We start from the raw sequence: 20,013 nt of genomic DNA, 5'->3' as shown, positions 1-20,013 counted from the left end.
AGGAGCAAGTAGGAGGAAGAAAGAAAAACTGTCTGGAGAGGATGCAGGAAAGGAGCAGCCTTGGAGAATTGGGGAGGATGGAGGAAAGGAGCAGCCTTGGAGGGGGATAAAATGAATTAAAGGAGAAAATAGTAATCATAGCTAAGGTGCATAACCTTGGCTTAACATTCAAGGAATTTTCTACTTGGTTCCCCATTTTTCAAGACTGACTGTTTCAGAAGCTTTTTAAAAATTGTACAAGATGAGTTAGTCTAGGCATACAACTTTGTCTTGGAGAGTTACACTGCATTCCAACTGTGCAGCTTATAAGGCTGTGCAGAGTTGACAATTGTGTGTTGTTTTCTTTGTGGTGCTGTGAACAACACCAAAAATGCTTGCCAATGTAGGAACTTTCCAGGCACTGTTTTTCTTACTGTTAGTGTTTCTCAAGCGGTTGGGAACACTAATTTTTTATCAAATTCAGGAAATTGTCAAATGTGCATTCTATTCCTATTGTAGGCTATATTTCAGAGTAAGACAATGGCAAATGTCCTCTGTGTATTCCATTAATAGGAAACCATGAAATTCCATAAAAACATAAAAAACATTAGCTCATTCACTATATTTCCCCCCTTTTCTTAGTTTATCACTCTTTCTAGCCCCAGACTTCCTGTTTCTCGTGAAATGTATGTCCGATTAAGAATAATAAATATAATAAAAATACTTTTCTTAGGCAAACTAAGCATATTTTGTTTATAAGTAGGATGTCCTTGCATTCTGAATTTTTTATAAGAAAGATGTGAATATTACAAGACTTTGCATTTTTAATTTTTTAATTGCACTCTTTTTATATACATCTTTAATAATTTAAAACATTACAAAAGGATAAATGCACAAAATATACACAGAAAATGTTTTTAAAAATAAATTAATATAGATAAAAATGGCAAATACTGGTTAAGATTTGATGTAACTGATTTTCCCCCACCTTTCTTTCCTGAAATTGCTTGGAAACAATAAATGGCACTTAAGGCTATTGTATGCTAGAAGGAGGGGAATTTATCTTAAATCACAATTATGTCAATCTTTTATATGGATTATTATCATTATTAGCTATAGGGATTATTATTGTTATTAGGAACATCAATCATAAACAAGGACCTCACCATGCAATCTCCCCTGAAAGATATTTAACCTACTTAGCACATTGGGGGAAAAGCAACCCCTCTGCTTCAGGAATTAATCATTTAAATTTGAAAACACGAAGCAGGTGGCAGCATGTAAGAGATATAAAACAATTGAGCCATAAAGCAGTAGAAGTAGTGGAGTACAACAAGCTTTTCGATTGAACCTTAAAGGATATTTTTAAAATAAGAATTTGAAGCATGGAAAAGGACCTTGTGTTAGCATGTTTAGGTAACATGGTTCTATGTTTACAACCAGTCTTCGCACATAGAGGACACCTGATCTGGTGCCAGTGGGAATTAAGACTACTGTGCTTTCCCTCCCCATGTGTTTATTTTTCTAGTATTTAATAGACATTAGTAGACCTTAGGGGTAATCACAAAATAGTCATGTCTCTGTCCAGTTTTGAGGGACAGATGTGAAGCAATCATGGTAATTTTTTGACATATTGAGGTAGCCTGTGGAGAGTTCATTAAGCCTCCACAAGATTTCTAGCCTCTAGTAAGAATAAAATAACAGGCATGCAATGTTCTTGCACAAAATAGGATATTTTCCCTTTATGATGCAAAGTTCCACAACAACTACACAGAGTGAACACAGAAGAATGGGATGGTTTTCCATTCATAAGGGCAGCAGCTGCCATATTTTTCTCAGGTAGTGCTATTTATTTATTTATTTATTTATTTACGACATTTATATGCCACCCTTCTCACCCCGAAGGAGACTCAGAGTGGCTTACAAGATATATATACATACAATATATTATATTTTTAGCATAGTACAATATCAGTACAAAATATTACTGTATTATACCATTATATTGTAATATTATTAGTAATATTACATGTAATATAAATATATAATTATAATATAATATTATTAGTATTATCTTGCATTACATTATAATATTATATTATACAATTTACATAATTTGTGCAAACATTTTTCTTGTAAGTGGGAAAACCCTTGATACTAACAAAAAATATCTCAATGTTTCACAAATGAGAAGAAAAAATATGGTTACCCATTCTCATTCACATGAATGGAACATGTAGAGATTTAAAGGGGAACATGTTAAGAAACAGAACATGCAAATGTCCAGGTCAAACTGAGGGGTATCAACTAAATTTCTCATTCAGATCATCACAATGGTAAGGCAGGGAAAACAAAAAGATATGTTCAACGCATGGGGCATTGATGAGCATCCAAAAACATCTAAACAGGGCAGAGGACTTCCATATTGCTTTGAGATTGGATAACATATGAACAAATATATAAATCCCTTTTAGGCTTGCCAAGTTCACACACACACAAAGTCTTACTGCTCAGATGATTAAGGGCAGTGTACGTGGGGGAAGGGGTTGGGAATCCCTTAACACCAAATGGTGGGGCCAGAAGTGATGGAAGCAAGCAAGTATACATTTGCCAACTCAGCAACTTGAAACATTTCTCACACAACTTCACACACAGAAACAGCATGATAGTCCTGTAACGTCTTTCAAAATGACGAGAGGGATCCAAAAATACTACCTGTACAATTCCTGTTATTTGTGTTGTTCCTGGAAAAATTAAGAATTTAACTTAGGTAGAGAGTTTTTTATGTTTCCTGCTATGTTTATTTGTACGCCAACCACAATATATTGTGTGGATTAGCTGTTTTTGAACACTGCAAGTGGCTTCTGTCTTGTGCAGTAAAGAATAACTAACTGACCCTCATGAACTGAGTTCTTCTTTTAGCTTGACAGCAACATCTATTATTCTGTTTATTTGAAGGTGACTGCAGCTCCCCCCTCTCCGCATTGTTATATTAAAGCCCTGGGCATCAACACTCCCTTTTAAACTGCAGTGCTGCCCTCTCTAAACCCTAAATTCTACTCCTTTCCTTTTATTTATCCAAGCCTCTTAGGCTTAAGTGCAGGTATTATATAGACTTCCAGCCGTGGCGTCTCAGTGTGTTTTAATACTATAAAAAGGTTCTGCCTTGGGGGCAAAAGAAGTCAGTGGTACAAGCAGATGGTAAAAATGGAAATTGCTGCTCTGAAGAAATCCTTGACTCTTACTATAGCCTCTGCACATTGCAGTGAGTCCTGGAAGCTCACGCGAAGCTGACAGAGTGAGCATTTTCCAGTCTATTCAGAGGGCTGGCATTCATCTGACAGAAGCCTTTTGTGCTGACTCTGTCCTTTTTGCTTCCTCTTTTGTGACATCCAGAAAGCAGATAATTCAACAGGGCTGAGGGTCAGAAGCAAAGTGAGCTGGAAAGGCTCCTCTAAAACTGTCCTTTGATGGCTCTCCAGTCAATAGCTTGTAACTGTCTCCTCATTTAGTTGCTCAAGGGATAAAAATAGGAAGACGGTAGCTTTTTCTTTGCTTTGCTCCCCAGAGTCCTCTTTCCCCTCCATATTTGGAGGTAGATGGAAGCATTATCTTGCACATAGGGATGGGGGACAGTTTTAAAAGGCATTTTTAAAACAAACAATTAGAGTTCTCAGAGTTCTTCCAATATAGAAAGAAAAGAACTTGATTTTAAAAAACTGTATGTGAAAGAAATTTAAAAGTGACATATCATTTGTCTTGGAGCTTTGAATGTTTTATGCTTAAAATATTAAAGTTCTATTCCTGCTTCTTCAACCACATTTGTGGTGTTGAATTAGAGTTGCTTGCTACCTCTTTGTTCTGACACAAAGAGCTTTGGCTTTAAAACCTGCATCCTTTGACTAGCAACGTTTGATGAGTTCCTTTCCATTTCAGTTTTCTCTCTAACTGTTTCAAGAGTTTACAGGACCTGCAGAGAAAATAAAAACTCCACAAGTGCTGCCTAGTGATCTTCTAAAGAAATAGATACTTCAGGCTCTGCAAGCAATCTTCATATTAAGGAAGTCTGTTAATTAATGAATGGGAGTGGTACTGTAAGTTAGAGACACATTTTAATCAAACTACAAGAGAGGAGATTCCATCTGAACATGAGGAAGAACTTCCTGACTGTGAGAGCCGTTCAGCAGTGGAACTCTCTGCCCTGGAGTGTGGTGGAGGCTCCTTCTTTGGAAGCTTTTAAACAGAGGCTGGATGGCCATCTGTCAGGGGTGATTTGAATGCAATATTCCTGCTTCTTGGCAGGGGGTTGGACTGGATGGCCCATGAGGTCTCTTCCAACTCTTTGATTCTATGATTCTATGATTCTATAAACCAATCATTTTAACCTATCCATTGTAAAAAAAAAAACTTTAAAAGGGATCCATTTTGAAGCTTGAGCTGTGGTGGAGACACACATATATAAACACATGTTTTATAAAATAGATCAGGGGTTCTTAACCTGTGGGTCTCCAGATGTTTTGGCCTCCAACTCCCAGAAATCCTAACAGCTGGTAAAGTGGCTGGAATTTCTGGGAGTTGTAGGCCAAAACACCTGGGGACCCACAGGTTGAGAGCCACTGTTATTGATGGAAGGACTTAAGAGCAATATTGTGAGGAAATGCTAAATTAGCAGATTTCCCTATCCTTGTGGAACAGCCAGTGAAGAGATTGTGGAATACTTTATTCAAATGGCTGTTGCCAATTACCTTGGCTCTAACTGCCTGAATTCAAAGTATCATATAATATGTAAATCACCTTTCTGAAGATTTACTTTGTAGAAAGAGACTGATTCCCATTCATGCATTCATGTATAAATTGACCTCATGGATAGATTTTGGGGCCAAATGTTGAATTTTGATATGACCCATGGATAAGTTGAGTGTCATTTCAATGCTAATTCCAGGCCAGCTTCCTCCTTGCCATTACTGTTGCCATTTTCCCATCCAGGTATTCAAAAAAGCCAGAAGCAGTGATATCACAGAGAAAATAGGGGTGGGATTGGTGCTTTTGTTAGGTCTTCCTGGTATGGAGTAAGCTCTCACATTTCTTATCTTTTTTGATAAGAGTTAGAGTATAGTATGTACATTAACCTGTGAATATTTATTTATTTATTTATTTACCTTACTTATATACTGCTGTTCTCAGCCCGAAGGCGACTCACACTGGTTCACAGCAATAAGAGACAGCAGAATTCAATGTTACAGTATAAAAACAGTTATCATCTTAACACATTACACAATTAATAAACAATAAACAATTAACAGTTACTACAATAGCCATTCGCCATCGTCTCATCATCAAAAACAATAAGTCAAACCACTTTTTGAGGTTTATTGTTTTTAGTACAATTTCTAGACTCATACATCCATATGTACAGTAAACTTTACTTAAATGTGAGATTGTGACAAGCTTTGGGATAGACTGTTATTATGATGAGATTTGGATAATATTGAGTAAAATCTGAAAATGCTACTACAGGGATCAGGGCATTAAAAAATGACTTGACCATGCATGAGACCTATGGGCTGCCATTTCCTCACCTCTGGCCAAATAGGTCACAAGTACAGATTTGTTGGCTTATGAGCATGCATCATTTAGCAAAAAAAGTATTGTCCCTATAGCAGTCTCACTCAGGGTACTTGAACAGATGAAATTTAGGTCAAGCCTTGGATCATATTTACCTTCTCTGCGCATGGCTTGGGAATCTTTCTGTATATGATTTGATCACATGTCCTCCTATTATATAATTTTTGCAACCATGATACCTTGAGAGCAGTTAATAGATAACTTGGAAAACCTATTTTTGTATTGCACTCCATTAAATAACTTTTGCCAGTGTAGTTAGAAGAAAACATGGTGACTGGAAACCTGTTCACCATTTCTTCTCAAGTGTGATAATACCTGCACTGGGGAAAGAGTTAGAAAGGTATTGACCAATCAGTTGGTCAGGGGCTCATCAATGTGAAAATTTCTAACTGACCAATAAGTCATGATTGTATCCATGCAAAAGTTCCTCATCTCAACCCCCCCCCCCACACCACACACACACACAATAGCTGAAATTATGTTATTCTCTCAGAGATGAGCAAGTGTCCATATAGAAATGGTCTGATGTTATTATATGTTGCAAAATGGGTGTATTCAGTTCAAGGGTATGGAAGCATAACTGTGCATGTGGTACTATAGTGCAGTGCATATGAATTCATGCACACATCTGATTGTGCAGTTGGACAATGTTGTCATTCAGTAGAAGACCATAGCATGCTCAATGTGTAAATTGACATGAGGAAATATATATTACACAATTTCCTGTGTGGGTTCTTGGCCATTTTTTTCTTTATATTATTTTCTTGCCTTTATAGACTTTACACTAGAGACTAGTAATTGATGGTTCATGGCAGAATCTAGCCTATGGTGGCTGCCAGCTGTTTTCATCCACCACAGCTCTTCTCTTCCCTACCAGTCAAGCATAATTTTCCAATCAATATGGAGCATCAAGGCCACCCTACTTATTTTTATTAGTTTTGACTGCTGAAGGGATTTTAAAACTTCCTTAGAGTAAATGACCGGGAGAATTATAGTTCCTGCTATGAGTTTTCTCACAGTTTTAAAAAATGTTTGCTTGTTGTTTCTGGATGCATCTTAGTGTAATTAACTTGAGGGAAAGGGCCAGTCATATCAAATCAACTGAAAAGAAAGTGACAGCTAAGTAGAGGTAAGGAGGTCGCCATTCAAATTAAGAGGTGAGAGAGAAGAACATTATTCACTTATGTGAAAGGCCTTTAGAAATGAGAAGTGGAATACATTCTGAAAACACTCTGGCAAGAAGTGACTGCATGGTTAAAAGTGCAATTGATATTTTCTTTAAGACTCTGGAAGCACTGCTACTTCTAAATATTGAACTTTCACATGAATATAATTAATCTTATTGGCTCTGGATCATATTTGAAGCAGAATTCATTTCCGCCTAATATGTGCATCTTTTAAAATGTCTTATTATCATTGCCATACAAATCTGATGCAGAAGTGTGATCTTTCGAATCAGAACTCTCAACTTATAAAACTATTTGACCTTCTTTCCAGCAAACCTCTTTTGCTTCATATCTTGACCCAAACGTCAGATTAGCTCTGGAATAATTCAATATGTTATCAGGAGTTCATAAATCAAAGGAGCAACCATCTGTGTAATCCCATAGAAACAAATTTAAGCATCAGAAATTGTCCATTCCTTATTCATTATATTGCATAAGAGGAATTATTCATAACTGAAGAAATACACTGAAGTAGCCTCAAGTAATATCTCAAGTGGCCTTTTTATATTCCACATGCAGAAAGCCCAGTGATAAAACATATGAGAGAAACTGAGTTGCTATTAGGGGAAAGGGTGAAATCGTTTGTATCATTGTGTATGTGTGTTTGAGTGTATATGTATGTCTTCAAATTGCCATATTGGCTTATGGCAACTTTATGAATTTCACTGGGTTTTCTTAAGAAAGGAATAATTTGAACTGAAGTTTGTCATTTCCTCTGAAATACAGCCTACAGTACTTGGTATTCCTTGATAGGCTCCTGTCCATGTATTAAGCAGGTCTCCCATTGATTAGACTCCAAGATCACATGCAGTCTGGTTCTTACATGAGGATTCTTCAAACACAATCCTGCCCAACTTGGTGACCCATAGATTTGCTAGAATACGTTTTCCTTTGTTTAAAATCATCATGCTGAGTAATCCAGGGCATTGCTTCTCAAAGTCCATGGACTAGGATCAATCCACAGGTGTCAGTGGCTGGTCCATGACCTTTCCAGAAAAGAAAGAAAAATATAGTAATTAGGCATCAGTGGAAAACAAACAAAATTACTATCCTTCACCTCAAATAACATAGGAAACACTGAACTTTATATATCATGTTCTATGTGCTTTTCCACTAAAACCAAGAGCCGATGAATTTGTTGTCCTGTCACCACATTTCTATCTCCCTTAATTTGGAAAAGTATTTTTTTCTTATAATGGCAGGTGTCATTTGGGTAAAGAAACATTTCTGAATTTTACCATTTCTACATTTCTAAGTCCTCTCAACTTTATATATATTTTTCCATTAACATTATAAACAGGGGATTGAAGATAGGTTGAACATTCCTTATTTGGAATTCCAAAATCCAAAATGCTCCAAATTCTGAAATTGTCCACAACAGTGCCCAAGATAGTAATACCTTTACATTCTGATGGTTTAGTATATCCAAGCTTTGCTTAATGCACAAAATTATTAACAATATTATGAAAAATTACATTCAGCTATAGGTAAAAGGGGTATATGAAGCATAAATAAATGTCATGCTTAGATTTGGGTCTCATGACCAAGATATCTCATTAAGTACATATATACAAATGCAGGAATGTAAAAATTTAGAAATACTCAAATCCCTAAACACTTCTGGTCCCAAGCAATTCAGATAAGAAATACTCTATCTGTAACTATTCCTTTAATGTTCGGAACTGCTGCTTGTATATTTTCTTCATTGTGGCAGAGAATACTTTGCAGGAGACTGTGGGGAAATTAAGATGAGGAAAGTGCCACAAACAAAGATAAGATACATGTCCCATCCCTAAAGCCTTTACTTTGATCAAGGGAGCACATAACCTGCAATTTCAATAAAATGGAAATACCAGGTAATCAGATCGTGTGTTTCTCATGTTTGAATATTATTTCACTCTAATAGCAAGGCTTCTTAAATCAATTCAAGATATGATACCCACATCTATTTTTCATCATCATAATAATAATTACCATCATCATCATGCATTATAGCTCTACAAAAGCGATGCTGAGCTTTGTGTATACTTGCATTATTATATGACAGACCACAAATATATCCATTATAATACTAATATCATTCTTCTGTTGCACAGGCCTGTTTCTAACAGATGACTTCTGTATTTACATAGTACAATAAATCTGACATGAAAATATAAGACCTGGATGTAGTTGAACAAAGGGTAAAGAAAACTGAATTTAGCTTGTAATAAATGGATTGCCTTGCAGAAGAATGTGTCAGGCACTGAGTAATAGGGAATATATTTGACTGGATCATTTTTTAAACAGTAGGAAACCACTAGATGGCTTTCACTGCAAATTGCTGAAACATCGTGGCTTAATACATTACCCATACACAGAAGCCGAGAACAAATATATCTATATATTGATAGAGAGGCAGACAGACAGACAAATAAATAATTCCCTAGATCATAAAGGGCTAAAAGCTGTCGTAGAGCAAGGAACAAAGGGTATTATCTGATGCTTAAACAAGAGGCAAATGAAATCATTTCAGGGCTTTTATCCCCATATGTCCATAAGGAAGGTTGAGTGAAGGAAGATAGATGCTTTTGAACTGTGGTGTTGGAGGAAAATTCTGAGAGTGCCTTGGACCGCGAGAAGATCAAACCAGTTCATTCTCCAAAAAATAAAGCCTGACTGCTCATTGTAGGGAAGGATATCGGAGGCAAAGATGAAGTACTATGGCAACATAATGAGAAGAAAGGAAAGCTTGGAAAAGATAATGATGCTCGGGAAAATGGAAGGAAAAGGGAAGAGGGGGCAACCAAGGGCAAGATGGATGGATGTTATCCTTGATGTGACTGGTTTAACCTTGAAGGAGCTCGGGGTGGTGACAGCCAACAGGGAGCTTTGGCGTGGGTTGGTCCATGAGGTCATGAAGAGTCAGAAATGACTGAACGAATAAACAACAAAATCCTCATATGTAAACTTCATGCCTACTTACTGTCATTGTTCTCACTATTACTTTTCTTTGTCTTGGGAGGAGACTGCCTTGTCACCCTAGTTTCACTGTCTATCATCACAAAGGAAGAGTATTTTCATCTCAGTGTAGGTGAGAGCCAACATTGTGTTTCAGTGGTTTTAGTATTTGACTAGGACACTGAGTGACCAGGGCTTGAATACCACTTTGGCCATAGATACTCTCAACCTCAGAGGAAGAGAGCAAACACCCCCTACACAAATTCTGGTAAGATAACTCCATATGTTTGTCTAAGGTACGTAAGAAATTATTTGAAATCACATAACAGTTCCAACAACTACTAGTTCTATTGATGCATTGTTCTCGGCAACTAGATGGAATATCAAGTTGCATTCAGGTGTTTATTTGACTGTGCTTCACAGTATAGATAATGTAGAACAAATGGGGGAAATCTACATTTGGATGTGCATCTGCTCTGTATTGTCTTTGACTGAATGCTTTGCTTTCTTTGTGCACTTCACTGAACACATCTTGCTCTATTTACTACTTTGATCAAGGAGCTGACATACAGAGCTAGTTCTTTTTTAATGGGACATGACATCCCATAGACATTTGACAGTTTGTAGATAATAATACTGTGACACAATTTTGCAAAGGGTTAAAATGTCAAAAGAAGGGGGAGGTATAACTGTGGAACATATTTGCACTATGTCTCCCAGCTTGTTTGTGCTCTAATAGGTAAAGGTAAAGTTTTCCCCCTGACATTAAGTCCACTTATGTCCAATTCTGGGGGTTGGTGCTCATCTCCATTTTTAAGCTGAACAGCTGGCGTTGTCTGTAGACACCTTCAAGGTCATGTGGCTGGCCTGACTGCATGCTCTCCAATAATTAGCACATTTCCCGCAGTACAGTAGATGTATATTATTATGTTGCATGGTAATCTCAAACCAATACAAATCTCTCTTCCTCTCTTTCATTGTTGGCGAGAAATCTTTTCAAAGGCAGTGTTGCCCTTCTGTTGTAGTTAGAGGTGACTGTGTCTGCTCTTCACTACTGTTTTTATAGAATTCTTAGGATAATCACTGTGATAAGACTTCTGGTTCTGGAACTGTGGGTGCACACTGCTGTAGGGAAGAACCTCTTGAAGTAACTATTAGGGCTGGGCGATTTCGTTCGTTAATTTCGTAATTCGTTATTAATTCGTTATTTTTTTTATAACGAAGCAATATTGAACCATTCAGGAGCAACTAAAAAACGAAACGAATTTTTTCAATTCGTTTCGTAATTGTTTCGTAATTGTTTCGAAATCGATTCGTAATTGATTCGAAATCGTTTCGTTATTATTTCCGCATGTCTGGTGCAAGTTTTAGGGTTGCTGTTTGTTTTCTCAGTGAAAAAAAAATAAATTATCACACCAACAGTCAACAACAGAGGGAGAGGGAAGCTTCCTGTCCCATTTGGAGGTTTTTTTAGCGTATTGCGCGATTGCGCCCGCCATTAACGAATTGATTCGTAATTATTTCGAAATTGATTCATAATTGATTCATAATTTACGAAATTTCGTAAATATCGAAAAAAAATTAAGGAAAATTTCGGAATTCTTTTAAAAATCGAAACGCAACCCCCCCCCCCCCTAAAAACGAATCGAGTTTAGAAACAAATTTTTCCATGGTTGCCCAGCCCTAGTAACTATGAAACATGTGAAATTTAAATGACAAATGAGCTCCTGGAATTCAGAGAATAGCCTACCTACTACATTGCAACAAATTGGAGACCCCCTCATACAAGACCAAAACTTTCTTGATGGAGAGACTAGACTACTGCTTGATGGAATCAAACACAGCATGGCCCTTCAGTCTTTTCCAGAGCAAAGAGGACACTGAGCTCCATGGTGATCAGATATGCATACCATCTGGTTCCAAAATGTTTACTATTTTTAAAAAATCATTCAAATAATTAATAATCTTTGTCCAGCCTAAAGACCCATTCAAAAAGTGTACTGTTCTTCTCAAATGCAGAACAAGGTACTGAGTAAAGGTAAAGGTAACGGTTTTCCCTCACATTAATTCTAGTCATGTCCAACTCTGGGGGGTGGTGCTCATCTCCATTTCTATGTGGCCAGCATAACTGCATGTAGCGCTGTTATCTTCCTTCAGAAGTGGTACCTATTGATCTACTCACATTTGCATGTTTTCAAACTGCTAGGTTGGCAGAAGTTGGGCCTAATGATGGGAGCTCACCCCATTCCCCAGATTCGAACTGCTGGCCTTTTGGTCAGCAAGTTCAGCAGCTTATGGTTTAACCCACTGCAACACCAGAGGGCCCAACGTACTGAGTATTCCATAGGAAGAGATTATTTATTTATTTATTTATATTCCACCCTTCTTCCCAGGGATGCAGAGCAGATTAAAGCATATAAACAGACCCAGGCAAACATTCAATGCCTTGTTACAATACACAGACAAAGGCAAAGGCTTCTTTCATTTCTGGCTATGGAGACGGTGCTCATCTCTGGGTCTGGGGTAGGTGCTCATCTCCCGCCAAAGTGGTACCTATTGATCTACTCATATTTGCATGGTCTTTGGTCCATGTAAAACATACAGTCAGATGAGAAGCCCAGTAGTTCGAAATCGGAACGGGCACAGATAGGACTAAAAAGGAAACTGTACAAACACCTGTTCCCATAAAGGTGGACAAAATCACTGTTACTCAATACTCCCGCTATTCTGCAGAAAAAGTTAGGCCCATGCCACTGTGTTCCCAGAGAGCCAGAAAGAAAGTAGAAGGGGCATAAACTCTCTGGTTTTATTTCCTATTGCCTAATATAATGCCATGATACACTGCAACCATAAATCAAGTATCTTCTCTTGTGGGTCCAGCAAATTAAGATCTCCCTCTAGTCTAGGCTTTGTGATATTATCAGTGTCTGATGCTGCAGTTTCTATAGCATTTGGAATTTATTTCTAGGCTCCTTGGTGTTCTGGAATTTGGCTTTAGTTCTGGGTTTGCTGGTACTACAACTGACCTTATCTTTTGGGACTCCCACCTCCATTTTGGTAGCAGTCTATGCTTTGAGTAAAGGAGTTGCACTTAAAAGCAAATCCCAAGCAAAGAGGTTATTTCAGTTATCTTTTAAATTGATTGAGTACACTAACTCTAAAATAAAAAGGTTATTAAAACCAGACAGAATTAGCAAAAGTAGCCTATTATTGGGATGCTGCCACACAAAAAAAAGACACCATCATTTTCTACAAACTAAATTTATTCTCATGCTAGGGTATCACCCAATATTTTATATGTATATGGCAGATGGGATATTTCATGGGTTTGGCTCCATTATTATTTTGCTCGCAATCTGATAGAGCTAAGGCATCATATTTATTATTTAAAATTCACCCTTTACCATCAAATGTTTTAGCCATCATTAAATAGGAATTTTTCAAAACCTTTCTTTTACCTAAACATAAAAAGACCAAATACCTTGCTGAGAACTTACACTTTTAAGTGAAGGTTCTCAGAATGATTAAACTGTCCTCATGTTAGAAAACATACTGGACCATGGATTTTTTTCATAATTTTATGGCACAGTAGAAAAAAATATTTTTGAAAATGTTTTAAGGGTCAGTGAGTGATCACTGTCCAGAAACAAGATAAAATAAAGAACTGCCAGATTGGGTCAAGCAGGGTTCCATCTGGATCCCATCTTTGATTACGGTGTCTGTAGGATACTTGACAGAAGCTGACAAAAACAAAGCTGTTTGTGACTAACCCAGAACACTGCTTTTCTTTTTCTTTTTCATTAGCCAAAGCTTTGGAATTGGTATGAGAACAAGGTTGCATTTCCAAACAGCTCATGGGTTTAATAGCCAATTGTTTATCTGTCTTTCATGACATCATACCATCCTTTTCAAAACCTTATTCTCTGAAAATATCTTTTTTAAGAAAAGGGGAAAATGTTAACACAGATGGAGTATCAGTCCACTAGCATGAAACAATACAATAAACACATGTTTAAAATATATTTTAAAATTGCAATATACTTCTATGCATTAATATTCTCAGGGAAAAGTCCAACTGAGGCTTCGTCCAGACAAACATATACATGCAGCCACATGGCAGGGATTACCTGTGAAGAAACAGTCAATGTTGATGTCCTCTGGAAAAAATATCCTAGCTTGTTCAGATTTACAATTGAATAATTTCAGGCATGTTTACATAGTTATAGTAATTGGGTTCATTTCTAATTTTATGTAAATACAGTTGCGACCATACACTATGCCCCACAGTAGCAGCAATCTGGGAGTTGTAAAACAAAGGAATACATAACTGTACAAAAGATAATCAAATTCAAGTTAAGCCAAGATGCCACAATATAGCATATTCCATTTAATAAACTAATAATAATAATAATAATAATAATAATAATTATTATTATTATTATTATTATCATCATCATCAACATCAACAACAACTTTTTTTCTAGACTGCCCTCTCTCCCCAGAAGAACTCAAGGTGATTAAAAGTCTGCCATCCTTTTATACACTTCACAGTCATAATAAAGTGGTTTAGAAAGCATGTGCCTAAATGGAGCCCTATGACTTGAAAATGCCCACAGCAAATCTAGAGATTTATAGTGTAAGAAAATAGTGAAAAATTGAAATATGCATCCATAATAGTTAGGACACTAGATTCATGGTGACTGGACACTATATTGAAGTGACTGGACTGATCTTGAAGGAGCTGGTGGTGGTGACGGCTGACAGGGAGCTCTGGCGTGGGCTGGTCCATGAGGTCACGAAGAGTCGGAGACAACTGAACGAATGAACAACAACAACATTCATGGAGTTTGCTTCCAAAATGTACAAATCAAAAATATTCAAAAATTTGTTATAGGTGGCATCACATTGTTGGCTGAGTAGAATATTATGTACAGATCAAAACTAGGAAAATGTATCAAATCACTTAGGTATAGGGCTTGGAAAATTTATTTATTTTATTTATTTATTTACTTTGCTTATATACCGCTGTATCTCAAGCCCGAAGGCGACTCACAGCGGTTCACAAACAGTAAAAACAGTAGAAACAGCAGTGGTTCCATGCAACATATAACAATTGACTTAACACATTATCCATAAATTACCAATAAGCAATTACAATGCACAATTATTACGAAAAACAACCGTACCCAATCTTCTCATCATCCAAGCGTAATCCAGGTTCGTCGTCCATTGTTCCATTCCTATGTTCCATTACCAGATTGCACTAAATTACTCAAACGCCTGCACAAACATCCAGGTCTTAACCTTTTTGCGGAATACCATTAGAGAATGGTGCTAGTCTAATGTCCGTAGGAAGGGCGTTCCACAGCCGAGGAGCCACCACCGAGAAGGCCCTATCTCTCGTCCCCGCCAGCCGAGCTTGAGAAGCAGGCGGGATCGAAAGCAGGGTCTCCCTGGAAGATCTCAAAGTCCTGGTGGGTTCATAGGCAGAGATGTGGTCAGATAGGTAGCTTGGGCCAGAACCGTTTAGGGCTTTAAAGGCCAACGCCAGCACTTTGAATTCAGCCCGGTAGCAGATCGGTAGCCAGTGGAGTTGGCGCAACAGGGGGGTTGTATGCTCCCTGTGCTCCGCTCCTGTTAAAATCATGGCTGCCGAGCGTTGGACTAGTTGGAGCTTCCGAGCTGTCTTCAAAGGCAACCCCACGTAGAGAGCGTTGCAGTAGTCTAAACGGGATGTAACCAGAGCGTGGACTACTGTGGCCAAGTCAGACTTCCCAAGGTACGGGCGCAACTGGTGCACAAGCTTTAGCTGTGCAAATGCTCCCCTGGTCACCGCCGAAACCTGGGGTTCCAGGCTCAGCGATGAGTCCACGGTCACACCCAAGCTGCAAACCTGCGTCTTCAGGGGGAGTGCGGCCCCATCCAACACAGGCTGTAACCCTATGCCCTGTTCGGCCTTGCGACTGACCAGGAGGACCTCTGTCTTGTCTGGATTCAATTTCAATTTGTTCGCCCTCATCCAGACCGTCACAGCGGCCAAGCACCGGTTCAGGACCTGGACAGCCTCCTTAGTAGCAGGAAATTGCATTAAATATACTGTAAAAGAATGTGTATCAACATGTCCCCCACCCCATTCCTATAAAATTTGTTCAGGTGGATTTGGTACCTTTTGCTAACAAGCTCCATGCTTGTTTTTCTGGAAGAACTTGCCTTGAAATGGATGGCACTGTTTTTGCCATTAATGGAGCAGAAATAATTTGATTTTTTTTAAAAAAAAAAAACATTGATGGGATAAACACTTTCTAAATTCTATGCAATCTATTATTACAAACTTGATGAAAATGTTTACATGAAATTCAAGAAGAAAGCATCTATATATAGGTATGGAAATGCATAGCACTATTTTGTATTTCTGAGGAAAGTCTAGTAATAAAAGTACATTGAGCATTAAATGCGAGTTCTGACAAGCATTTTGATATTATTAATAGAAGCACTGTAGCATGGAACTGAAAGCGTACAGTGCACGCTGTAGCTCTTTTTATAACTTGAAGATCTGAAATGATAGCTTGTAAGGAATTTATAGCTTGAATTGAAGCTCTGTCATAGAGGTAATGTTCACATATGTGTAAGCATCTCATTCTCATTTGTGAAGAGGGGATGCTTGACATGTACAGAAATAACACCCATATATGTACAATACAGTATTTCTCCATTATAAAAGAATATGAATGTGTGTGTACATGGGGTCTAGGTCTTAACATATACATTACTTACTGTCTTAATGAACTTGACCAGAGAAAGATGGATGACGATGCTTCCCATATAATATATATATATATATATATATATATATATATGTGTGTGTGTGTGTGTGTGTGTGTGTGTGTGTTTGTGTTTGTGTATGCACACACATATATACAGATAATTCCCAAGTTACAAACAAGATAGTTCTTTAGGCTTGTTCATAAGTTGAATTGGTATGTAAGTTGGAACAGATACTTTTAAAAAGGGTAACTCATGTGTATGTGTGTGTATTTTGGACGCGTAGGGAAGGGTTAACACCCCTGTGGTATCTGTATTGCTGTCTGTGCTCCTGTTCAGAAGAATTCACCTCACTTTCTGTCCCCTGTGGAAATAGGGATTGGAGATAAAGCTTCAGTGAAGACACCTTTTCCCCATGATAAACCTTTTAGGAGTGAATTTCTTTTCTGAAGGGTAGATTTCTTTCACTCCCGGTTGTCTCACCCCTGTTCTTAACTATGAATCGTTTGTAAGTCAGATGTTTCTAACTCGGGGACTGCCTGCATATAATCTAACAAAGGCTTGATTTGTCACGAAAATAGGACAGATAACGTGTTTCCCCAAAAATAAGACACTGTCTTATATTTATTTTTCCTCAAGAAGACACATTAAGACTTATTTTCAGGAGATGTCTTGTTTTTATTAAGTATGTACAACAATCTGCATTTATGGGATGATCTCTCTGGGCTCAGTAGCAGACTGCTTGCTGAAGCTTTCCCCCTATCTCCTGGTGTTTGTGTGGGGTGAGAGAGACCCACACTGCTGATTGGTGCTGGGAGAGAGAGACCCACAGTGTTGAGTAAAATGGTCTTGTATGCTGCATAGCCATACCTATCACTATGTCTTATTTTCGGGGTATGACTTATATTGCACAAATGCTTAGAAATCCTGCTATGGCTTGTTTTATGGGTATGTCTTATTTTGGGGGAAACAAGGTACATGGGGATGCAAACTTGAAAACCACCAGTATCCATGAGATACTCTAGTGTAGATAAGTGAGCAAGTCCTTGATTCTGACAAACATTGTTGTATGATAGTCCATGTTAAGCCATACAGTTGCAATGTTTCTTTTAAAGCAAAACTTGTAGAGAACAGTACTGGAGGAGGATAACATTGCATTTGGGTTTGAGATATGGCATTAAAACCTGGACAACCATTTATACTCTTTCTCACTAGTTCTAGGCTTTATTGGATCAACATGAAGAGCTTTGTATGCATGTGGTGCATCTGGACAATCTTAGTGCAACAAAAGTCAGGGGGGGGGGGTGAGGAGTGGGATCTTGCAACATGTACCTTCCCTATGTATCCTCCCCATTGTGCCACTTGGAACGAGATAGATAGTAGAGTCATAGCATTGTGAGTCCTAAGCTTGATGTCCAAAGCTCTAAAAATAGTGGTTCAAAGTCTAGGGGAAAGGATGCTGGCCAGGCATGTAGCTGGGGGGGGGGGGGGCGCTTGAGGGGCTTCAGCTCCCCTGAAATTCTCAGGGTGGTCCGTGAGAAGGCCTTACTGGTACATTATTTAACTGTTATGTTTACTCATATCATGATCTGATCACCATGCTCAATATATCCCATATGCATGGGGGTATTGGGATAACGATACAAAAGTTTTGCTAGGATAGACCCTCTCTCACTCAGACTCAGCCCCCTCCGAATCAAACTTAGCCCCCCCTCCCCAAATCAAAATCCTGACTATGGGCCTGGTGCTGGCAGTGACCCTTCCAAATGTCAGGTATGGTGTAGGTACCATTCCACATGGAATGTTAGCCTTGGCAGGGCTCCTAGTAAACTGGTTCCTTTTTACTACCAGCCCTGTAGCCAAATAGCTGCCATGAGTCCCTCTTCGGGGGTCAAGAATAGGACAGGATATAAATGATCTAGATAAATAAATAAATAAATAAATAAATATGAGATGTTCCTTTAATTCGAATCTATCATATTTCCTGATTCAATGGGTTCCACTGAGATTCATTCAGCTGAAATCAATTGACTAAGATACAGTTAGCCTCCGCTCCAGACCTTGCCTTCCCTCGCAAAGTGGGGCAAAGATTGCCTTCTAATTAGAAATATACATGGCAAAATACAAAACTAGAATCTGATGTAGTGTTTGCAGGACAAGGGTTGATAAATTTAGTTGGACATAAACCAGGAAGTTGAGATCATCTGGAGGGGGGAAAAGAGACACATCACTGAAACAAACTATTCCTATTGAATCTGGTATAGAAAGGCCAAGAGCAACTTCTCCCCCTGCTGCAGTTTCATAAATCACCCTGCCTTTAATTACTGAGCCATAGTATTACATATATAAAGTACTATATATAATAATTCTGAAATGAATGGAATTTTTTACCTGACGTTAATACTAGGCTCCTATTCTGCTGATCTTTTTATTCTCTAAGTACTCTGATATTATGTTTTGGGCTGTGTAAGGGACACAGCTTGACTTTCAGAGCTGCATGCATTATTGAGATTGTATGAATGTGCTGAACCTGTTGCTTGAGAAGAGTACATGAAGCAGAAGGAAAAGCAAGGAATGAGATTTAATTTAGATAGCCAGGAAAGGAGAAGGAGGGATTGAGTTGCTACCTATTTTGTGTGATAGTAAAATTTCCACATTAACAACTAATAAATAGATCTCACGCCACAGCAGGAGCAAGATAAATGCAAAGACATGAACAGCATTTCCGAGAATTACACCAATAAATATAGTTCACATCTGGAGCATTCTGCCTGATTACAAGTAAAAGCAGTCAGATATTCCATGAACTGGAAACTTAATACAATTTCTATATGTGCCACAGCCAAACAGAAAGGAAATCTCATGAGTGATGATGCAGGCTTGCAAAGACACAATGCCCAATGACCATTAACTACAAATAGATGCGAGTAAGAAGACATTTTTGGTGAGCATCTGTATATGTCCATGCCTCGGGGGCTTGAAAAGGGTGGGAGTTGAAAGTTGGATAGTTCTAGCATTGAGCTGCTCTTATATGTATCATTTGAGAAGAAGTGAGAAAGTTTTAGGTTTTTCTGAAAGAAGAATAGTAGTCTCTAGTCTACACAACCTTATTCTCCTCTGAGCACTGGATACAAATCTACCATTCTAACCATACAATGGAGCCATGTCTTGTAAAATGGTGACACCAGAGCAGGACAAATTGGTGACATAATCAAGCACTATGCACTCATCTCATTTTCTCCTTTGAATTTAGCTTGAATGTATAACTATAACTATCTCAATTGCAATGAAAAATCTTTGAGTCTGGCTGGGTCTTAAATGGGCAACTAAGCTTCATTAACTTTGCAAAAGAGATACTCTGGGTAGAACTTACTAGTATTATTTTATTGATATGGTGCAATGAAGTTGACTGCATTTTTTATTCTTCTGCAATCATGATCAGCACCTCTCACCAGTATCATCATCATCACAATGCAACACA

The sequence above is a fragment of the Anolis sagrei genome, chromosome 4 (assembly GCF_037176765.1).
Source record: "Anolis sagrei isolate rAnoSag1 chromosome 4, rAnoSag1.mat, whole genome shotgun sequence".
NCBI classification, from domain to species: domain Eukaryota; kingdom Metazoa; phylum Chordata; class Lepidosauria; order Squamata; family Dactyloidae; genus Anolis; species Anolis sagrei.
The sequence above is the reverse complement of the archived record's forward strand: the minus strand, read 5'-3'. Positions refer to the sequence as shown.